This window comes from Solea solea, chromosome 21 (assembly GCF_958295425.1).
Source record: "Solea solea chromosome 21, fSolSol10.1, whole genome shotgun sequence".
Taxonomy (NCBI): domain Eukaryota; kingdom Metazoa; phylum Chordata; class Actinopteri; order Pleuronectiformes; family Soleidae; genus Solea; species Solea solea.
In genome coordinates this window covers 13,264,905-13,286,888 of record NC_081154.1, presented here as the reverse complement: position 1 = coordinate 13,286,888, position 21,984 = coordinate 13,264,905, and the positions used below count along the sequence as shown (strand labels likewise).

General features: G+C 42.3%; 1 protein-coding gene across 2 annotated transcripts in view; it reads right to left on the bottom strand.

Moving 5' to 3' along the window:
- The window catches only part of LOC131448684 (zinc finger MIZ domain-containing protein 1-like), a 130,169-nt gene that overhangs the window by 90,421 nt on the left and 17,764 nt on the right, over positions 1 to 21,984 (bottom strand). For both annotated transcript variants that reach the window (XM_058621341.1, XM_058621342.1), the window contains exon 2: positions 6,756 to 6,854. The gene's annotated coding sequence lies outside the window, so the exon portion shown is untranslated. The remainder of the gene's footprint in view (positions 1 to 6,755; positions 6,855 to 21,984) is intronic.

Here is a 21,984-nt window from a genome sequence, read left to right as displayed (position 1 = left end):
TTCTGCGAAATCTGGCTTCAGTCTTTACCTTTCAATCACGCAACACAGCTCGAGGAGGTGGATTTGTACTATTCTCTGAATTTTATATCCAACCCTTTCAAACAACTAAAGGAACTAATTATCCATTTCACAGTTTGTCAAGGTGACAAAGCGCAGTAAATACTGAAATACCTGCTTTACTTAATTGTGTAAAATGTACTTAAAACTGTTGTAGTTGGCTCACATGGAGCTTATTTTACAAAGAGTACTTTCAGATATTGGGGAATACACCAACTTGTTTCCTTCCAAAGTTCAACTGTTCAACAGGAAGCTGAAGCTTGATGATGTACAGGGTGTAGGTTCTGGGCTCATGTTCATCTCCTGCTGTAAATATATCTTCATACTGTGCTACTTGAATGGCACTCAGATCAGCTGATGTTCTAATTCAATGCCCTGCAGCACCGCGCCGCAACTGTCATTTCATTAATATAAAGACATATTACAAATAGAACGTTAAGCCGAGGCTGCGCGGGGGGACGAGTCGAGCACGCTCGGTTTTCGTTATCTTTTACAGCAACAGTGTAGAAACTAAATGAGACCACAGTGTGTGCTTTCACTGTCAAAGACAAATGCAGTAAAATGCCAGTCAAAAAGCCGGTTGATGGGAGCAAACCTTTACGAAGCAGCATTGAGGTATAAACAATTCAAAAGCCAACAGCATCTTCCTGCCAAGTCTTCTTAAGACATATTACTCCACGCCATTAATTAATATGTGGGCTTGTGAAGCGTAGCTTATTCAGCCTATTCATCATGAACAGGAAATTGACAAGTTACACGCGGATGGAATGACAAATGGATATCAGCTTAACTTTTTCTAAAGGGAACAAAGAGCGCAAATACTCCTCCATTTGTTCTCTTCATTTTCCTGACAGTGTCTCTATTTGAGAAGAACCAGAGAGCTTAACAAAACAAGATATAAAAACGAGGCACCAAAATGAGTGGGTATGTTTTTTTTTTATATATATATTTTTTTTTTATCTGAGTGAACCCGCTAAACATTTAATTTCCAGACGTTCTTCTGCCCATGCTTGAATTGAAGCATCGCAAATAGATGGGAACCATGTTATTGTCACTGATATGTATGTCATTGGTGTCTTTTACTCAGGTCCTTCATTCAAACTCAGTGTTGAATGAACTATTTAAAAGTGTTATTAAAGTGACATAATGGCTAAGGGCTAAGCTAACAGCCAAAAGATGAACACACATAGTAACTTTGCACCGGAAATGACAAATAAGTTTTTGCACTATTGCTTATTGGAGCCAAAGCCAGTAAAAAACCCATGTGCATTGCTGATTAAACACATTGACGGAGGTCAAAAATGCATTTAAAGGTACTGTACTGTGTGAAAATCAACGTTGTAATCTTGTAGAACCTACAATGCCTTCAGTTAGCGTCAACAATCAAAAGATATTTGGTTATCCATTGTGGGATTTTGTGAAAACATAGTGGTCCAAAATGGCAGCCTCAATAAAGCTGACCCAGCACATGATATAAGTAACATTCTGGGGGGAAAAACCACTGTCTGCCAAATGAAAATAATTCATCTGAGTTTTTAAACACACTAGCGAGTGGGGCAGTGGGGATTCACCAGGGTCACAGGACAGTGGGGAGAAGTTAATCTTGATGCTTAATCACTGCTGTATGTCAACACAGACCCTCATAGTGGGCTGTGGAGAACATCTGTCCTGAACACACGGACACTTTGTACCACCGCAGTCACCCTGTCAATCAAACAAGTTGTGGCGCGTTGCCAGCTATGACCAGCGGTTGTGATTGCTCCCGAAGACATGCGCCTGCACTGGCTCGGGGTGTGCGCACAAGCGCGAGCACGTGCATCTCCATTTGTATCTGTCTACGGGAAGGTGAGGATGACGCCGTGTCTATTTTTAGTCCAGTACACTGAGTTCTGCCTCTTTGTTGTGCTGCTCTGTTCCTGGGACAGGCGACTGGATCATCAACAGCAGCAGAGAGCTCCCTGACCCCAACCCTCCACCTCCTACATCAGTGGGAGAGACTTACAAGATTCCAAAGCATCCGTTAAAGAAAGCTATCTGCAAAAAAAAAAGAAAGAGGTATTTTCTTGATGGATGCCATGTTCATGCACCTCTTTCTCTCTTCGGTGACTAATGGACTGATAATTCAGCTGTTACCCTGGAACGTTATCTTGCACTCTTTCAAGGGAAGAATACCACCTCGGAAAATCTCCACCACAGGCTCAGCTCTGGATGAGATTTGGCAGAGATTCCCAAAGCTGGTTCAGAGTTAAAGATATGGTGACAAAAACAACTTGGGATCAGATGGAAAAATCCTCCTAAGTGTTCCCCACTGGGGAGAAGATAAGATCATAGATGGGGAGGTTTGGAGTAGGCAACCCTGGGTCAAGTTTTTTCATGTCATGCCCAGTTACTCACCCAGTAGGTTACAAGAAAAATCAGCTTTAAACTCATCTGATGCACATCACTGGTGGACCTTTGAGCCAATAGTCATGCTGACACAAAAGCTTCAAGGGTGAACAAATCCGTGGATACTTCTCCCTCACTGAGATACCATCAATATGTGGTGTTCTATTCATTCCAGAGGGTTGTGTAATTGTTATCCAGTTAAGTGAATTCTTGTATTTCAAAGAATGTTATTGCACACTCCCAGGGACTGAAGATGACCGGGTCACATGAAGTGAGAATTTTCAGGAGAACTCGTACTATAACTGCAACAAAACACTGTGGATAACATAAAGAACGACCCCATGATATCATGTTGTAATTCACATGATGTAAATTTGGCCAGTTATGTAAAGGAATAAAACGCCGTGGCAAATTATAAAATGGCCCCGAAACGCAAGGTTAAGCATCTGCACGAGGTGACCCCAGTGCAGCCGTGACAAGAAAATCCCGAATGCAAATGCCAAATATGAAACATAAATTACGTGAACTAATGTAAGGCATTCTCTTAGGAAAGCACATTTTAAGTATATACAGCATATATTTTTTTGGCTTCGTCACCCATTGATAGATGGGTTTGCGAGTGCACAGAGTTGTTTTCCTATTTTCTCCTGCACTTACAGTCTTCATTCCAAACAAAACATGGTGTTTGTCCCCTAAAAGGTTAACATTAAAAAAGATTAAAGATGTTTTCCTTTCCAGGCTCTTTTATCTTCCCCTAACTTTAGTGAATAGCGCAGACGTTCTGCAGCAAAAGAGTCTGATTTCTATTTAAAGTCCTGCACTCAGTATGTAAGGTTTGCAAGCCAAATAGTTCCTGACAACTTATTGTTGCAATGGTATCATCCGCTCAACTCACTTCTTATATACACACACAGCTCTTTCAGCCTATTTTGAGCATGAAAGCCCTTCGAGCATGTTACAATTTGCTTGTTGTGTTTTTCCTTTGAGCACCTGCTTGAGGAAACACTCATGTACGGACACTAATCATACTTATCAGTTTAACACCTTGTCATTCAGACCTCTAGGTGTTTGGGTTGAATGATAAACTGTCAGTGCGCAGCCATGTACTTGTTCAATAAAGCACTTCCACTTGACTCGACACTGGCGGCTTGAACGAGTGTGTTGTGATTGTGCTCGGGTGTGAGGCTGCGGACAGAATTTAGCAGCGATCCGTTTCATGAAGACGGCCCCCGTAATTATTTTCCGACAGAAATACCTTCATGTAGATAAGAGTTCACTCTTGTAATTAATAATAATAATCCCTCTGATAGGATTGAACGCTGCGAAACCTGGAGTTAAGTGGCAGGCGCCGCTCTCTTTGTTTGCCTGCACAGGGGAGGTGGACATGTGTGCCGAGCCAGGCCCTCTATCCTTCCTGTTCAGTTACCAGAGGCCTCACACTTATCAGTTCCAGATCTCACAAGAACAGAGAGAAAGAGAGACCACTGACAGGAAGGGGATTTTTTTTTTTCCCTGCACAACACCACCACCACCCCCCTTCCCCTTTTTCTTTAGCAAGGTTAACAGAATGTCTGCAGCCTTCACATTTCACAGAGGAAAGCAATTATTCATGAAAGCTTTAGCTTTAAAATGTATTGCAAATTTTAACCAAATGGTTCAAGATGCAGTAAAACAAAATGCCCATTTATCTGTGTCCATCAAATGCTGTAAAACTAATATTGGGGGTTAGTTACTGAGATAAGCAACAAGCAGTGGGCAGCACTACAGTCTGTGTCTCCACAGAAGGAATAACTTTAATACTGAGCGTATTTTGCTGTTGCTTCACTTCATTGTTACGGCGATGGACGACTGTTGTGGTTTCTTCATCAGTCCACATATTCCTCCTCTTCCTGGCTGTTTTTGATATGTTTCCAATGTAGAGAAATGCAGAAGCAGATTTGTTTTTTAACTCCCTCTTTATTTGCCGTGTCTGTTTCTATTGTGCTCATTTTGCCTTTTTTAATGTGCCAGTTTTTCCACCTCCCTTTTTTTATTTCATTTTATGAAAATGTCTTGACACATCACACGGAGCCCCAACTTTCACACACAAATCCGAAGAAATAAACAGCACTCGTCAATGAATTCATCACTTAACTGACAAACAAACCCAGACAACAGTTCCGATTGTTGAAGTTATATCTCACTGGGCTCATCTTCCCCCTTATTGTACAAATCAATGGTGGGCAGTTTCTTTTTAATATTGTCTGACATTGTACAGATGAAACCAGGCCTAATCAATACAGTGAAAGAAAAGCCACAGCCCCATGAACATTTCATTCTGTGACATATGTGGCTATCAGCCTCAGCGGCAACGGATTCCCTGCGAATTCCTTTGACTGCAGCCTTTCCATCACGCCCCAGCTTTATTTCTCCTCCACAAAGACAACCTTACATCGACAGCGAGAGGGAAAAGATCTGTCGTCGACAGCGGGAGAGGGGGGAGAACTGACTGTGAAGCTCTCGTGTCATGTCCCCGTTCATGTCGTATCCCCCTCCTTTCGCTCACTCTCGCTGTCTACCTCGCATGACATTTCCACAATAATCACTTTGGTTTATCCCACTCAGCTGTGCGGCAGGCAGATGTTTGTCAGGGCGCTGTATTCCTCAGCATTCACACTGCTCTAATCAAGATTAACCACTCTTATCTATTCACTGCGTGTGTGTGTATGTGTGTGTGTGGGGATGCTGGCTGTCCTAATTCCTAATCCATGAAGCCGTGGCCGTATTGTATAATACAGTGGACAACATTATTCTCTTTTGTCGTACGCTGAGCTACATATTGCATAAGGACAAAGTACTAGCTCGCCAGGGAAGACAATAGCCCTGGCCTTCTGTACACATGTGCCTCACTGCATATGGACATAAAAAGAAGAATTTACAGACACAACATCTCAGCAATTAGTTACTCAGAGCCCCCACAGGGAGCTCCTGATGAAATCAACATGCTCTACGAGGTGAGACGACCCCGGCTGCACACAAACTGCTGCCATCACATGTTTACCAAAGACACTTGAGCACAGTGGAGTGCGGAGCATGTCCGTGCAAACAAAGTCGTGGTGTTTAAATCACTGTAGTGGCGGGGGGAGGCTGTATCCAATAACACGGCCTTATTTGATTCCAGCTGTATCGTAACATCCAGAGATGTTTGAGGCAAACCGACAGCTCAGCTAATTAGTCCCTTCATTCTCCACAAAGCTACGTACCCTGCTGCAAAGTCTGTGGCATTAAAAAGAAAAAAAAGGAATATGTGCACAGAGTTAATTTGTCGTCTCCCATTATTTACAATTTGCACACAAATTAGTCATTCCTGATCTCAGATTTACACAACGAGCTAAACAATATTGTTTCCATCAGCGTGTTGTCACAACACAGACAGAACATTTGCAGGGCTCAACAGTGGAGTAAGAATCCCAGAATTCTTTCCTGCAACAAGATCTTAATTATCGTCTCTAATATGGTAATCATCAAAGGTTTACTCGCCACAAATAAAACAATATGCTCCTCTGGAAGGCACATGTTTTATGATATTAACTCTGATTTAAACGTGAAAAAAACTGCAACGTCTCTGCTACTCCGCAGCTTTGATTTCTCTTTCTCACACAGCGACATGGACCACTGTAGGCCACGAGTGTGACTGCTGGGATATTTAAGTGCAGTTGAGTTGGAATTAAAGGATCAGTCACAATGGTTTATGGGATGTGTAATTGTGTCATGATCATGATTAATCTCGTAGCTGGTCGTCCTGGTTTCAGGCTTAAATCTCTTTTTCTTAAAGGAGAAAATGAATGGGAGGGGGGGATTTACTTCTGGAGCTCCAAATGGGCTGATCCTGTTCTCCACTCTGGCCACTCCCTCAAATCTCAGTTAGGTTGCAAATAACTGTTTAACCATGTCTGTACATCTGCGAGCGGCCAAAAAGGGAGCGTCGCCACTTTATGAAAGGGTTGATTGGGACAAATGTAATCAATGTCATTCGCTTAATTCACTAACACCACAATGACTTCTAGCTGCTAGCCTGCCACTCATATTCTGGCTGCTGAGTGAGCACATCACACTTGCAAGTTCCAACTGCAGCAATAATATCCACTTGAGGGCATCCTCAAAATTGTATAAAGTATAAAAAAAATCACATTTGCCACCAATATCTGCTGAGCGCTGTAGGTTTCACCATACACACACATATATATATATATATATATATATATATATATATGTATATATGTATGTATGTATATATATATATATTTATTTAAAAGGGGAAAAAATGAACTCACCTTTGTTGACTGTGATCCGTGATTCTTCACCACGAAAGACCCCCCCATCCATTCATACACCAGGAGTAGAAACACCCCAGCGCCTCACGTCTCCAGTCCCTGAGGAAAATCAGGGGAGAAAAAGAAAGCACATCAATCACTGCTGCATTTTCAACCAATCTCCACACATGAAATTATTACCTTTGCATAACGCCAACCCAAACCCCCCCCCACCCCCCCAAGGAAAAAAACGAAGGCCCCACTCAATAACGTTGCTTTGGGCGCTGTGTGGCTTCCATCTGCGCCTTGCTGTATCTGTGAAACACTCTTTCTCTTCACGGATAAGCTCCTTCACGCTCTCTGGCCCATGAAGGACGAATCAAAAGAGCAGCCAATACTTCACATGATCGGAACGGCATCGTAAACATCCCCCACAGAGAAAGTTCACTGTCATGGCGCGTTCACAATTCACTCCCGATTGACAGATAAGCCTATTAAGAGAGGCCTTCACTGTAGTTTAGCACTTAGCCAGGCTGCCAGGGCTTGTGCATCTGTCCACTTACATTCAAACCCTGATAAAATGTCCACCGCGGTTCAGGAGGTGAGAGTCGGTGTTACGTAAAACAAGCCAGGTGAGACCAATAATCCTGCCGAGAATACAGCAAGGACGTGTACACATCACGATTGGAAATAAAGAGGAATGTGATTTATCTCCCAGTTCACACTCGGGTCTTATCTATGTTTGCAAGACTCTAATGTTCCCCTTATTAATCAATCATTGTAATTATGAGCATAATTACGAGCTTAAGAACATAAGAGTGGGATCTGCCATGTGTGTTAAGCAAGGGGAGGTTAACTAACAAACAAGAAAAAAGCCTTTGAATGTGTACATTTACAACAATTTGGATAAATGAATGAGTATTGTAAAGATCTCACATTTAGATGTGGAAAGGGTTTAGGTTAAGGTTAAGGTAATCATTTAAGTATTATGTATAATTATCATTAGTTATGTAGTAGGTAAAGACACATAAACAAACTGCTGACCTTTAATATTTGATCCCATTTTTTGGAACAAATTTAGCCTTTTACAGTCTCTTTTGTTCAAAGGGTGTGACACTTCATTTCCACAGAGCCAAACAGAAAGCAAGCGGCAATCTCTTTTTTCCCCCGCGTCCTCAAATAATTAATTATGTCATTTCAAGGAGCTTGAATGTGACGCTAGAAGAAAAGGACCGAATAAAAATGTCCTCGGGGGTGATGTATGTGTTGTAGGTGTAAATATGAAATAACCTCTCCTCCCTCATCTCGGCTACGTTTAAGTCAATATCTGAAAGTGTCAGGCATCTGCTCAGTGACACAGCATGATTATAGCAATTCCTCTTCTCCTTCCATCACTACAAGTCTAACGCTTCACGTGTAGAAAACAGTATAACCACAAGGTGAATTTTCACATTCAGCAGGAGAAAGCAGTCCCTTGTGCCTTGCACTTTTTTTAATCCTCTTTTTTTTTTTTTATCACTGGAAGATTTTTCAGCCCGCGTTTCTCTCCTCTTGGAAGTGCCGCTCGCTGAAAAGAGAAAGTGAAGGAGAGCTGGGGGCTCAATGAGTTGGTAGAGAGGAGGAGGAGAACAAGGAGGTGGAGGAGGAGGAGGAGGGGTTGACGCTGGGTGCCTCCTTTTTTTGTAAAGCCAGATTCTCCCCAGATACCTCTGTCCTATTCATCAACAGCTTTTCCAGGGCTGTGAAAAATCAATGTGCTCTGCACTGCAAACAGTTCATAATGACGGGGGATGGAGGGGGAAAAAAAAGCTCAACTGCAACAGAATTGATTTGTTTAAGTACAATAACACGGCTCTGCAGTGCGGTGAGTAGGAGGCTCAAGCATCCACACTAAGACTGACTGGCAGCATGAGACCACGAGCAGTAATTGATAAACTGCTGGAAAAGGGCAAATCAGAAATACACAGTTCTCTTATCAAATTTAATGAGTGTTTTTTTTTCCTCTGAATTACCACCTGACAGACGAACAAGACACAATTTCAGTGTTTCATGTTACCGCACATCGCCTCTAAGACAGAGTACAAGCACATTTAAAGAAACCACTAAACATTTCAGCAACAAATGGAAATAAATGACAAAAACTATCAAAATGTAATTATCTTCCAAAGCAGTGTGGCAAAGGTTCAATATAGATTGACATGATGTTGACATAGCACATATTATCACTCAGGTTTGTCAAATGTTTCTCTGTTTAACAGGTGTTTGTTGTCTTTAGTCAATAAAAAAAAGAAAGAAAAAAGATTGTAACCACAGATTGAAAGCGCAGTTGGTTTCTTCAATCGGCAGCAAAAATAAGTCAGTTTGTGACATTTAACGGGATTATTATCGACAGTGACTGGTTTGAAAATCTTAATCGTGACATTTGTGGCCATATGAACAAGTTCATGTTGAAATGGTACTTGAACCACATGATATATCTTTATTATTATTGTTGTTATTATTATTATCAATTTACAGACATAAAATAAAATAAAATAAATTTTCAATTGAGTAGCTTAATCGTGTAAACCATTTGCCAAATCTGATCAAATATCCACAAATTATACACTATAAATACGACACTATATCCTATAAATGGTGGTAAAATGATGCAAACACACACTCGCACATCTGCTCTAATCATGCGTGCCACACACACACACACACGCACACACTATTTGTGCTTTTGGCAGCGCGTCACTACATCTAAAGCCAGCTCAGAGCTCATGCAGAGTGTGTTTGATGTTGCATGGAGCCAAGTCATCAGAATATTTTCAAGATGACACCATGCTTCTCAAAGGCAAAGTAAATAAATAAAAAGCACAAGGTGAGATCTTAAACCTCTTGATGCTGCAAGAAACGGGATCATGGCGTCGGTTGTGTCAAAACAGGCCAACACAATAAAACATTACTCGCTGCTTTTATTTATTTATTTTTTTAACCGGACCATAGAGGTGCATTTATCATTGTTATTGTTCCTTCAAAGAGCCACTTTCAGGTTTAATTGGATCCTCGTGAGCTGTTCTCACATAAGAACTCTGGACGCTGTCCACAGAATCAGGTGTGGACATTGTCTGGAGTTCATTCACGAGATGCCCCTTCACACATGCAGCACAGGGGGCAAGTAGCACAGGGGCACTACTTTTTTTTCATGTACAACACGATAGCTGTTTATATCAGCCCGGTACACTCTCGTTTCTTTATATCCTTTAAACCGCTAAGCTGTTAATAAAACATTTACCACCTGACCATAAACAGCCATTTCAAAAACATCATGCTCCAACTGTGGAACAAAATATCCTGCTCTCGTAAAGAGGAGACATCCACTGCACAACAGGATTCAGTTAAAATGCTGTTGCTGCATTTTGTGAAGTATTGAAGTGATATTTGCGTTTGGGGTTAGAATAGAATAGAGCATCATTTTAGCATACAATCATAAAAGGATATTTTAAAATAAGAGAGAATTGTAAAAGACAATTAATTACATTCAAAATGACTGCAGCTGTGGATTAAAAGCTTGGTGGTCACTTTTCACTTGGACTTAATGATTTATTTGGTGTACATTTTTGGTTGCCAAGGGAACTCTGTAGCGCCTTCCCCAACTCAAAGGCTCATACTGACAGAACAAGGGATGGGGAGCTACAGTATGTTCCACGATGCTCCTTACCATGGAATGTCTGGACATTGGCTACAAACAAAGATCTTTACCATTAGCTTTCACATATTATGTCCTGATTCCTGGATGCCATGCATGGTGAAAGCAGCTTAAAATCTCCACTGTCACTCGAGCTGGTCAGAGTCATTCCTCCACTCAGTATTGGCCTTTACTGCCTCCATGGCTGCAGCCATATGGGTAATGAGAGGTGGACGCCACCTGCCAAGCCCGGACAATGTTGGTAGAGAGGCACCTGGGGAGAAATCTCGCTCTGCTCTCAATGCTGTTAGGAAAAGCTCTTGAGAACCACAGGCTGTCCATGCACCCAGCCAGCACTGAGTGGCTATTATTCCCAGTGGGCCACATTTGCATTTTAACTGGTAAATATAGAAAGCACATGAGCGTGAATCATGTGTACAAATGGAACCGGAAAGGAACTACAGAGGATTTTTTCTTTTCTTTTTGCCACCGTGAGAAAAAGGAGGTGATATATGAATAACTCGGGAAAGTAAACATGTATTAATACTGAATATGCCGAGATGATACTTCAAGTGACCTCCAAAACACATCTTTGAGAGCTTTCTCTTTCTTCTCACCGCACAACTTTTTTGATCATCGCAGGGCAATACAGAGAACTGTGTGAAAAGAAAGTTTTAATCTCAACATTATGTTCTTGGTAAATACCAGCGCAGAAACTTTTGACCCCCCATTCACCTCCCTCGGTAGTGCTCCACTTCCACTTGGCGTTACCTTGGCACAGAAATCACAACTCCTCCTCCAGGCTGCTTCCTGTTGTTGATATGCTCAAGACGTACAAGATCAACTGAGATACACATCTCTGCTTTTCAAAAGACGCCCCGACAAAGACACTTGATGTCAAAGTAGGAACGCTGGAATAGAGGATGAAGGACGTGGTGATGATTTTCAGAGGAGGAGAAGGTTTTCATCTCAGAGAGAAACACGCCACATTCATCCACTGCGTCTTTGTTTCAATAAACACTATTAATGTCACTGTACGCTAAATTAATTGAGGGGATAAACTTTCTGCAATGTTCACTGACTTTAATTGGGTTATTTTGTTTGTTATTTTAATTAAATGACAATTTTAAAAGGTTGATAACTCATCAGTCTTACAATGGCATGTTTTTGGCGTGGAATAGTTTGCTTAATTTCACAATAGTTTAGTCTATGCTGAAATAGTAGTTTAGTGTAACTCATTGTCTGCATTTTAATCAGGGCTACAGCAATACATCTAGTGATTGATTAGTAATCAACTACTTAATCAGTCAACACTTATTTTTCTAATCGATTATTCAGTTTGTGTGTGTTTTTTATTCTCTGATTCCAGCTTCATATTTTTACTCTTCTTAATAAGTCAACTGAATATCTTTGGTTTGTTGACAAATCCGACTGATCAGGATTTCAATGAATTGGGTCATTAACTAATCAGTTGATAGAGGAAAAAGTGACACAATAATCCAAATTGTTTGTTGCAGCTCTAATTTTTAATATTTTGACAGAGCAATACAGAGCTAATATTACACTAATCTACGTTTATACGACAGTAAGGTTATTATACCTGTGTATATGTATGAATATATACCTGCGCTCACTGACACTCAGATCCAGGTTAACAGAGAAGGGACTGAGCTTCCTCCCAGCACACAGGCAACTGGTCTCCCAGGACTTCCATGTGGAGTGATTACATGGGCTGGACTCATGTTGTGGACCAAAGCCATAAACATGGAGCGGTGAATAAACTGCTGTAGTGATGATTACAGGTTTTTAGAGATAATGGATTTTCGCATGATACATAAGAGAGAGTATGAGACACCATTTCTGTTAGCTCCCTAATCTTCACTCTATACTGATTAACCCAACTGCTGGTGCCTAGTTAAATAACACCACTGCTGTAATTATATGGAGCATCACAGACACACACACACACACACAGGCTAATGCACTTTGGTGCAAAACAGTGTAGCAACTGTGCACCACCAGATCTGCATCACAGCAACCACCAATTATGTGTCTTATTTATGCAAATGCAGGTAATTTACTTCCTGCTGAGCATTACTTCCCAACCATGTTTGCCCTGTAGCATCGGTTGTTTGTGTTGTGGAGTAGCCTAAACAAGTGGGACAAGTGAATACAGCGAAAAAAGAAAGGTTTCCCACTCAAACAGTTCAAAGAGTTGATTTAAAGGTCTTTCACGACCTAGGCTTTGGTTTAGTAGTCTTGGCAGTAAAACGTCTGTCAGTGCAAAACTCTTCACTCTTAAAAAGTGATTGCAAAATGAAGAGCTCACAAAGTATGCAGTGCTGGAGGCGCGATGAGCTAACTGGTGAGCTAATATGCTTTCAGGAGGAGGCTGATGTGACTCAGTCAAGAATGCTCCTGATGGAATTTGCTCAAACGATTGTTCCATCGCCCCAATATTGAAACGCTAACGAGTGAGAGAGTTCACTCATTATTAGCACTATTAGACGGGCGTGATGGCCAAAACTGTGAATATTGAATGAAGCTGGATTTCACTCTCTTCTGTAGTTGAAAACAATGAACTGGTGCTTCTGTGTGTCTTACATGAATTAATGGCTTCAATATTATTTGTTCTCCCACTCTCATTTTCTTTACAGCATATCTCATTTCAAAGAGCATGCAGCCCAGGAGGGCGGCTGTATTTTTCTTCCTTTGTTTCTAGTCTTTCCCTATCGGAGCGAGCGGGTGGTAGAGAGAGAGAGAGAGAGAGAGAGACTGAGGTGCAAGCTGCCGGCAGAGCAAAAAAAGCAAAGACATGCTGCACCATCTGACCAGAGACATAAAAATGATGCTCCTGTACTATGTGCGGCTTCATCTGCAAAGCAAATCACCTGCCCCACAGCTACAGATTCCTCTCTGGTCACCTGGCTGTTCTCACCATTTCACCGGCCTGGGGAACAGAGGAGGGTTTACTGAAGGTGAAGGACTTCATAGAGAGACAAGAAAGACAGAGAAACAGAGGGCAGACCTTCCAGCCAATTGCAGAGAAGATGTGGGGGTGTAATGAGGCTTGATCTGTCACGAGAAAGAACTACAGACCTGTATTTGCATTTTCATCCCCTTTCTTCATCTCCCTCCCTCATCTTTTTTTCTCCTCCTTTCCTCGTAATAATGAAAAAAAGAAGCAATGAGAGGGAAGAAAGAGGGGGAGCGGACAAATACACAGAGGAATCCAAGGAGGGGAAAGAAAGCACAGTACTACTGGGAGGTGGGGGGGAAATGATTAAAGGCTGAGATGAACACAATCTGCTGGTTCCAAAGGAAAGAGGAAGGAATTTCCAGAGCCAATAAGCCAAGCATCACAGGGAGACCTGCCTCTGCCTGCTATTCAACCATGACCATGCTGGCTGAAGCACATTTCCTACATCCGCCCTTTTGCACTAGCCTATGGCATGTGTGCTCCGTGCACATGCAATCATTATGAAATCAGATTATTATTTTTTTTTTTTCTATGAAGACATTGTTTGTTTCCTCGCAGTAACAGGAAACACTACACATTCGACACCCGTGTGGGATTCCTCAGGATTGTGGCTGCTGCAGGTAACCACGTATAAAAGCGGTTGGAAAAAAAGACTCTTGAAGCAGAAGAGAAAGAAAAACAGTAACATCAATAATGAAGTGAAGGAGATGCGGCGAGGAGAGAAAACAAAGGCGTTCATAACAAATGAGAAAATAGGCAGAGCGTCTCATTGCAAGAGTGCTAACGACAATCAATTAGCAATTGCTCATGATCTTGGGTGCACCAGAGTATAAGGTGTCTTAATGAGTCCCATTTCCATTAGCTGCTCGAGTCGAGAGGCACAAGGAGGAGGCTACACCAAAGCAGCTCCTCCATCTCAATGCCTAATGACTGCGAGAGTGGATTACTCCATCAATTCCTCGCTTCTCTTTGTTTATCCCCAGCGTAAATAATGGTCAACCATTACAATGCATTAAACGGGCCACTCACCGCACAGAGAGTGAGAGGCAGAAAGTGGAGCACAAGTGCACCGACGGCATCCTCTAGTGATCTCCAGGAAATCGGCCAACGCCGGCCATGTGGTGTCCGACAGGAGGGAGCAAGGAGTGCTCATGCTCAAAGAATATCTGGCCGGTTTCTACTCGAAGGTATGGTTGGAGAGGAGAGGCTGATTTCTTATTAACACCTCGTCAAGGTTGTGTTCAATGAAGGTTCCATAACCCTCTGAGGCAGGTGTAGAAGAGACAGAAACATACACAAGTAGACAACACAGTGTCCTAATAAATAAAACTAAACTACTGCTGCCTCTCTTCTGTTTCAGTGGAACTGTATTTCCTGAAACAACATTTTATTTATGGTTTGCTGCTTGGTGAAATGTTCTGAATTTTTGCCTCAGCTACTTGTGAACTACATCATTATTGTGCTATGTCATGCCTTGAATATTTCAGTGGAGCGACATTCAGTTTCCCTACAAAATGAATCAATCAAAATGTCAAACATTACCCTGCCTTTTTACTGACAATAATGACTGTTCAATTTAAGTACGTTATGAGGTTACTAGGCCTATTTGCATTGGTGATTTAATGCATATGTGTCATGGAAAGAATGACACCAGAAGCTAATAATACTGTCAAATCCAGTAAGGCAATTTGCATTAATTGATAATTACACCAGAGTGGGTGTATATAGACTTTATGTAGCAGTATTAAGCAGCATAAATCCAACAGATGCCATAGACTTCACCCAAACAGTGTCTGCAGCCGACATTGTTGATGGTCCCTACTGTACAGCGAGCTGCAACAGTCAGTCATTTGTTGCACACACCTGTCTGAGTGCCACTCTGTGAGACTGGTGCGCTGCAAAGTCCTTCACGATCGGCTTCAGATCCCGCGCGCGCGCCTGCTCATTCCGAATCCTCTCAGCTTTCCCTGGTGTCGCTGCTCTGCTCGGAGTTTTCAAACACCGGGCTTAATTAGCTCTGCGGTCACAAACGGGGAACTTGAAAAGCAGCGGAAAAGGTGGCGCACACCTCACTGACAGTAGGAGTGAATTCTTAAGAGTCTGTTGTTGTTACTTTAGCACTTAGCGTTTAACTGAGGCCCAGAAGGTGCGTGTCACTCTCGCGTAATGGCTGGTGACATTTGTTGTGATTGGTTTAGTTCAAGTGGCTCCCAGACGTATTAAATAGACCCGAAAGGTAAAAAGGGGGAAACTATATGGTATATTTCTATAGTTCAAAGTAGTTCCAGTCCTGTTAGACACTCAGTATGTTCACTTGGAAAAAGTACATTGTTGTGTTAGTCTGACAAAAATCACACTTTACAACACAAGTATACATATTATTCCAACTGAAATTATCTAATTTCTTGAAGTAAGACTAACACGGCATAATAATGCGGCTGGAAGTCAAATGTCTATTGCATGAAGTCTATATAGTGGTACATGGAGGAAACTCAGAAATGCCCGGAGTGCACCTTATGGAGACAAGTCACCTTATACCTCTCGCTTCATCTTAATCTAATTCTGCTATACGAGTGTCTGAGAGAGCAAATGATCTTATTTGGGAATAAATCTGCCTCCTGTGAAAAGTCTGTAGCTGACTTTGCTCGGCCTATTTACACCACAGCATTTTAGCGTTGGTGATAATGGTGTTACTTCAAGAGCTCAATGTTTTCTCAGGTGGTACTTGGTACAAAACGTTTGTGAACCACTGGCCTATACATTGAACTGTACGCAACTGGCCTTCGGGCATTCAGCACAGGGATCCACGGTTCCCACTTGACCAGAAAACAATGGAAGAAGCAAGTCATTTAATGGACAGTATGAGGATTTAATAATGTCGTCCAGCTACAACCTTAGTTCAACTTCACCGTTCATGGAAACATCTTTGCACTGGATGACACTTTGTGCTCTCACCAACTCAATACTCCATTGCACTGGAGCTCTCAAAGAAATATCAACAAGCAAGACAAATAAAGCCAAAAACCTGTTTGCAATCTGGGGAATTTACACACCACTGGCCTTGATAAACAGCATCAGCGACGTGAGAGGATGGATCCGAGCCTTGTGCAATCAACTCTATATTCCCGTCATAAGAGAGAATATAAATGTACCTCAGTGGTTGCAGAGCTTTCACACAGAATCGTCCCAATCAATATTTCACCTCTAGCTCCATCACTCCCTTTCTGTCTCCTGCTCTCTATTCTGGCACTCTTTTGAGTTCCCCTCTTGTGTCAAAGCACCAGACAGGATAAAAAATTAAACGTATCAGCAGAAAAACACACAAGTGGAAATGATCTTGCCGCTGTGGCCACGCGGGTCATGAATTCAGCTAACAGTGCTTATCACGGGTGACTGCTATTAGTCTTAATAGCTCCGGTGACAACCTTGCCTTGAGAGAAGATGGGCTCTGCTTCCCAGGTCTCACCACAGGCAGGTGATTCTCCTCTGCAGTCTATTCATGTGTCATCGTGAAGGCAACGCTGGATGAAGAAGAAAAAATGTCTGACGGCCAGCCCATTATAGAGCCATATGTTCTCACACTCAGCATCAATCAGGGGCAAATTAAGAGTTCAGTCAAGTGAAGATCTAAATGCCCCTTCACTTGATCGCGCCTTGTAAGCATGCAAAGGCCCAAAATAAACACACAAGGCAAATATTACACACTAGACAACATGTTATTCTCATTAATGAGAAAAAAGCCCAGAAAATCCAGACATTTTCCCAAATCATACATCAAGACTGCAGCAGAAGATTGGGACATTCTCCCAACAGCAGGACAGCAGATGTTTCTCCTGTGTAATCACATGGTGCTCGTTCCCACCTTTTCCGGAAATTTGACTGGGGGGCTGGCAGGAAAAGTTCCGGAGCAACATTTGCAGACATTCGCTCTCTCTCTCTCATACAGCCCCCTTGTTACGATTTCTGGAAAATGTCTGGAATTCATTGCGTGTCTGAAAACGGCGACACAAAACGTAAACAATGAACGGCTGATAAATCAACGATTCGCTGGACTAAAACGCAGTCACAGTGGAACTTTGAGCTCTTAACGTGAAACGTTCCTTGAGAGTTATCAGTGATGTGTCTTCCCAGTTCAATACTGTTCGCCGGGCCTGTCTGTTTGACCTCCTATCAAGACAAGATGTTCTAACAAGCTGTAAATCGCCAAAGCTTCTACAAGGAATCTTATGGGTTTCATTTTCTCGCTCTGGCTGTCAGTCACAGAGCACTGTATGTGGAGAAAATCATCACACGTTCCTCCACAGCCTTGAACACCTAATGTGTCTGGTGTGCTTTTAAACAACAAACGCGAGTTTCATGGCTTCAGTGAATGCGGCCACGCGGTGTTTCGCATGAATGCTGAAGGTGAGGGAAAATGATTTCTCTCGCCCGAACTAAACGTTACATTGTGCACAGCCAGTCTCAGAATGGGACATGCAGCCTTGCTGGGCTTAAGAGACGGAGCGGCAAAGTGAAAGTGTGAGAGGTAGGGCTACATGAACACCACCCCAGCACCGATCCTCAGTGAACCTTCACACAAAGCGACATGAAAGCGGTGTAAAAAGGAAGCCATTTCAGCCACAATGCTTTCCCCGTGATCCAGAGGAATCCTCAGCCACTGCACTCCCCCACAAAATGACTGAGACCATGTCAACATGTTCCTCCATTTAGACCTGGGGGAGGGAGGAATTACTTTGATCCACTTTGAGACATGTCTTCCTTTACTGTCGAGAGCCGGTAAAGGCTTACGGTGAAAAGGGAAGACACTTGTGAACCCAGCTCAGGAAAATCTTCATGCCAAAGCGGCACTTCCAGAATATAAAGATGAAAAGTGTTCACTAATTACGGCAAGTGTGAAGGATGTGATGTTGATGCAGCTTCCAAACCACAAAGACACAGTAGAAGAAGAAACTGGAACTCGTGGCAGCGGCCCCTTATCTTCGCTGAGCGATGACACTGTTTTACGGACATGACAAAGTGCAGAGATACTGGGCAGAACAGGCTGCAGCTGCAGATCTGAGCGTAGAACAATGGGAGACTGTGCTGATTTCTAGCCTGAACAATGGCAGGATGACATGGAGCCTGACAGACACACACAGAGCGGCAGGATCTACGCTGCAGACAGGAGCAGCAGCTTCACAGAGCAACAGCGCTGCCAAAAAGCATCTCCTCGTCTTCCTTTTCCCTCTCCCAGCATCTTTTATGTGTCATGGCACCTCTAGCACTCATAACTCTGAAGTGAACAGGAGAACTTTGAGCATCACCACAGGCACTGCTTTGTGAGATACTGCTGAAAACGCGAGATATGAGCCGCTCTTAAATGGGTTACTGATGTCGTTTTAGTGTTTCAAGCTCAAATTATAGTACTTAGTACGACATGTGACTTTCATTGATGGTTCTCAGTATCAAAAAAAAGATGTTTGAGAAAATAAAAGCATAATTTCCTCAGCAGATTTACAGCAGTTATTTAGCCTTGTGGAAAATACACTGATTTGTCAGAGTGCACATATAAATTCAAGTAATAGCACACTCTTTCTATAAAATATGGAGGGACTGCAGAAAGCCAGTTAGCTTAGTGAAGCACAAAGACATGCAAACAGAGGGAGGCAGCTACGTAGTCTGACTCTGTCCAACAGTAATCAAGATGGCCAGGCTGTGTCAGCCACATCTGAAGCTAACTTGACCCAATATAACTCACATGTTTAATGAAAACATTTGGGAATGTTATAAATCTGCCAGATCTGGCCAATTAACCTGTGTATTGGGATGAACTGTTGAAACCATCCATTAAGTATTTTAAGTTTTAAACATAACTCTTTATAAAAAAGAAAAAAGAAAGTCTTACTAGTGATTAAATAACACAAGTCGTAGAAGTAGAAAAGCAAAATACAAGAAAACAGCAAAACGAAAGTGCTAAATCCAGGATGTGGTGAAATCTCTTGTCTTCCATATGTCACTGAAGAGCTCAAAGTGTCCTTCATTATTCATGTCCTCTGAGCAGGACTTGAAGCAGCTTTGCTTCTCTTATCAATCATTTATCAGCTTTCCACTGAACATGCTCCGATCCTCCGGTGTCAAATCAGACAAGAAGTGGCTGAAGAGGCGGCGATCTTAAGTCTTTCCTTTATCAAATGAGGCGAACATGAGCCCCCAACACCTGCTCTCCAAATGAGCAGCAATGCCGCGCTAACGTGCAGGATCCCGAGCAATCCGCGACCTGTCAATCATTGTACACACCACACTCAGGTCTCATAAATCAATAATAGCATGCCAGAGCCTATTTGTGCAGACTCCTGTGCGTGTCCTTGTATTATGAAAACACCTCAACAGAGGAAACGAGAGATGGGATCTGATTCAAATATTTTCCAAGCAATCGTTTCAGTAAAACAGATTAAAACAGACTTTCCCACCTCGCGCCCTGCATGAGCAGGATCCCGTCTTGCTTGAGTGCGATAGGCACTTGGTTAACAGCAAACATAATCAAACTTTCTGGTCTGCCTTCAAATTCAAAGCATATCGTGCAGGGTTCTTTGCCAGCAATCTCCAATTACTTTGTGCGTGCAAGTGTTCACTGCAATGGAACTTTTCCATTACACTGAAGCTGTCCCCGTCGAGAGCCGGCCAGCATCGACAGCAGACCGTGTCCCCGTGTTTGTCTGTGAAAAGACTGGATACAAACCACAGGTGCAGAGAGTGTCTTTTCGAACCACCACAGAGAGAAAGGGGGCAGGGCAACACTCAGCTCCCCCTCGGCTATGTTTGTCACAATTATTCAGTAGGTCAACTTTCCCCCAGTCTCATTAAGAGGTAAAGCACTGAGGCTAAAAACCTCTTTTTTTTCTGGCACCCAGAGGAAATGTTTCGGCTCGCAGACAGCCACTGATGCAGTCGTTCTCCTCACCTCGCGATGGGTTCAGGAAACTAGAATGAGGGATTATTTGATGTAACTTCCATTCAAGAGGCCAATTCAGCCCAAACCAATCAATACTAATCAACAGCGAGATGACAGGAGATGAAATTCCCTCTGTTGCAGCCAAGGTCTCATGTATCAGGATTTAGAGGCTGCACTCCCGATTTCCTCTGCTCCTTCTCTCACAAAGCCAAAGATTAAAAGCAAGTGAGTATAAATTTACTCATAAACTTACTCTACTTAGTGAAAACAATCTAATTCTCTATAGGGCCATCTTACAGGCTTACAGAGCATTTGTTTAATGCATCACAGATCAGTAATTCATCATCAGGACAACTTCCTGGAAAGTTGGTGGCTGGCTGATGAGGTGGAGACAAAAAGAGTGCATTTCCATTCATCAGCATGTCTACAAATAGACTAGATTGATATTCCTTGATATCCGCGGACGTGAAAATTGTGATCATAATAACTTTTTTTTTTGGCCAACCCTCGCAACTGCATTTGACCTACATTTCCAAAAGTAAATGCAGAAATGAAATGATACCATTGCTCATTCATCTCTGTGCACGCTGCATTTTACTGCTGCGGTTGTAGTTTGACTCTACTCTACTGTATGGGATTGCAGCTAATTAACATGAAATTACAGGACGGCCAAAGCCACGCCTTTACAGTGCCTGTTTCATCCAACTATTGAGGAAACTTTCAATTTGAATTGTTTAGATTAGGGTTTCTCAATCCTAGTCCTGGGGACCCACAGCCCTGCATGGTTTAGATGTTTCCTGATTCTAATAAACTGGAAAGGATCAGGACTGAGAAACAATAGTTTAGATAAGTACTCATAGTTGCCAACCTGGAACTATTTTACCTTTCTTGTCTATAAACTGATTGATTAAGCAACTTGTTATTCAATCCTATTTACATATGTATATATATATATATACATATATATATATATATATATATATATATATATATTGGTGTGACTATATGCACCCCTTACTCTGAATCAAATCAAGTATAGTTTTGTGGACAAAAGTGCTACTCAGCTTCAGAATACCTTATCTTTTGTAGGTATAGGCAAAAATAAATACTACTCCAGTAAAATAAATACAAGGACCTTCCAGTTGTACTTGATGAAATGGGTTACATTTCACAACTAGAACCAAGTAACGTTCCATATTCCAATACAGGCCTTGTATTGGGTTATTTACACATTGTGGTTTTGTGTCCTTTGCTTGAAGGATCCGAATTCTTCTTCCTCCTCCGCGACTGCTCAAATCTCGTTTCAACAGCCTGCAAATTATTCATCTCCAGCATTAACCATGTTGACAGTTTCAAGCTCTGAGAGAGCACAGCCTGCAGAGGGAGGCCTTTCATCTGAGGCACCGAACAACAGAGAGCACAAGCTCTTCATGTTAACACAGGAAACATATATTTAATGAGACAACCACTGCAATCTCTGCTGCCATGCTAAGTGAATCTGACCCCACACCACAATGTAGCGGCGCTGCCAAACAGCCACAGTCTAGACAAGGCCAGAGTTGGGATGGGGGGCCTCCCGAAAGCTTCTGCACAGCACAGCAAGGAATGTGGTGCATTTTCTTACCTCTGAGGAGAGAGGAAACGCATGAGTGCGAAGAAAGAGGGA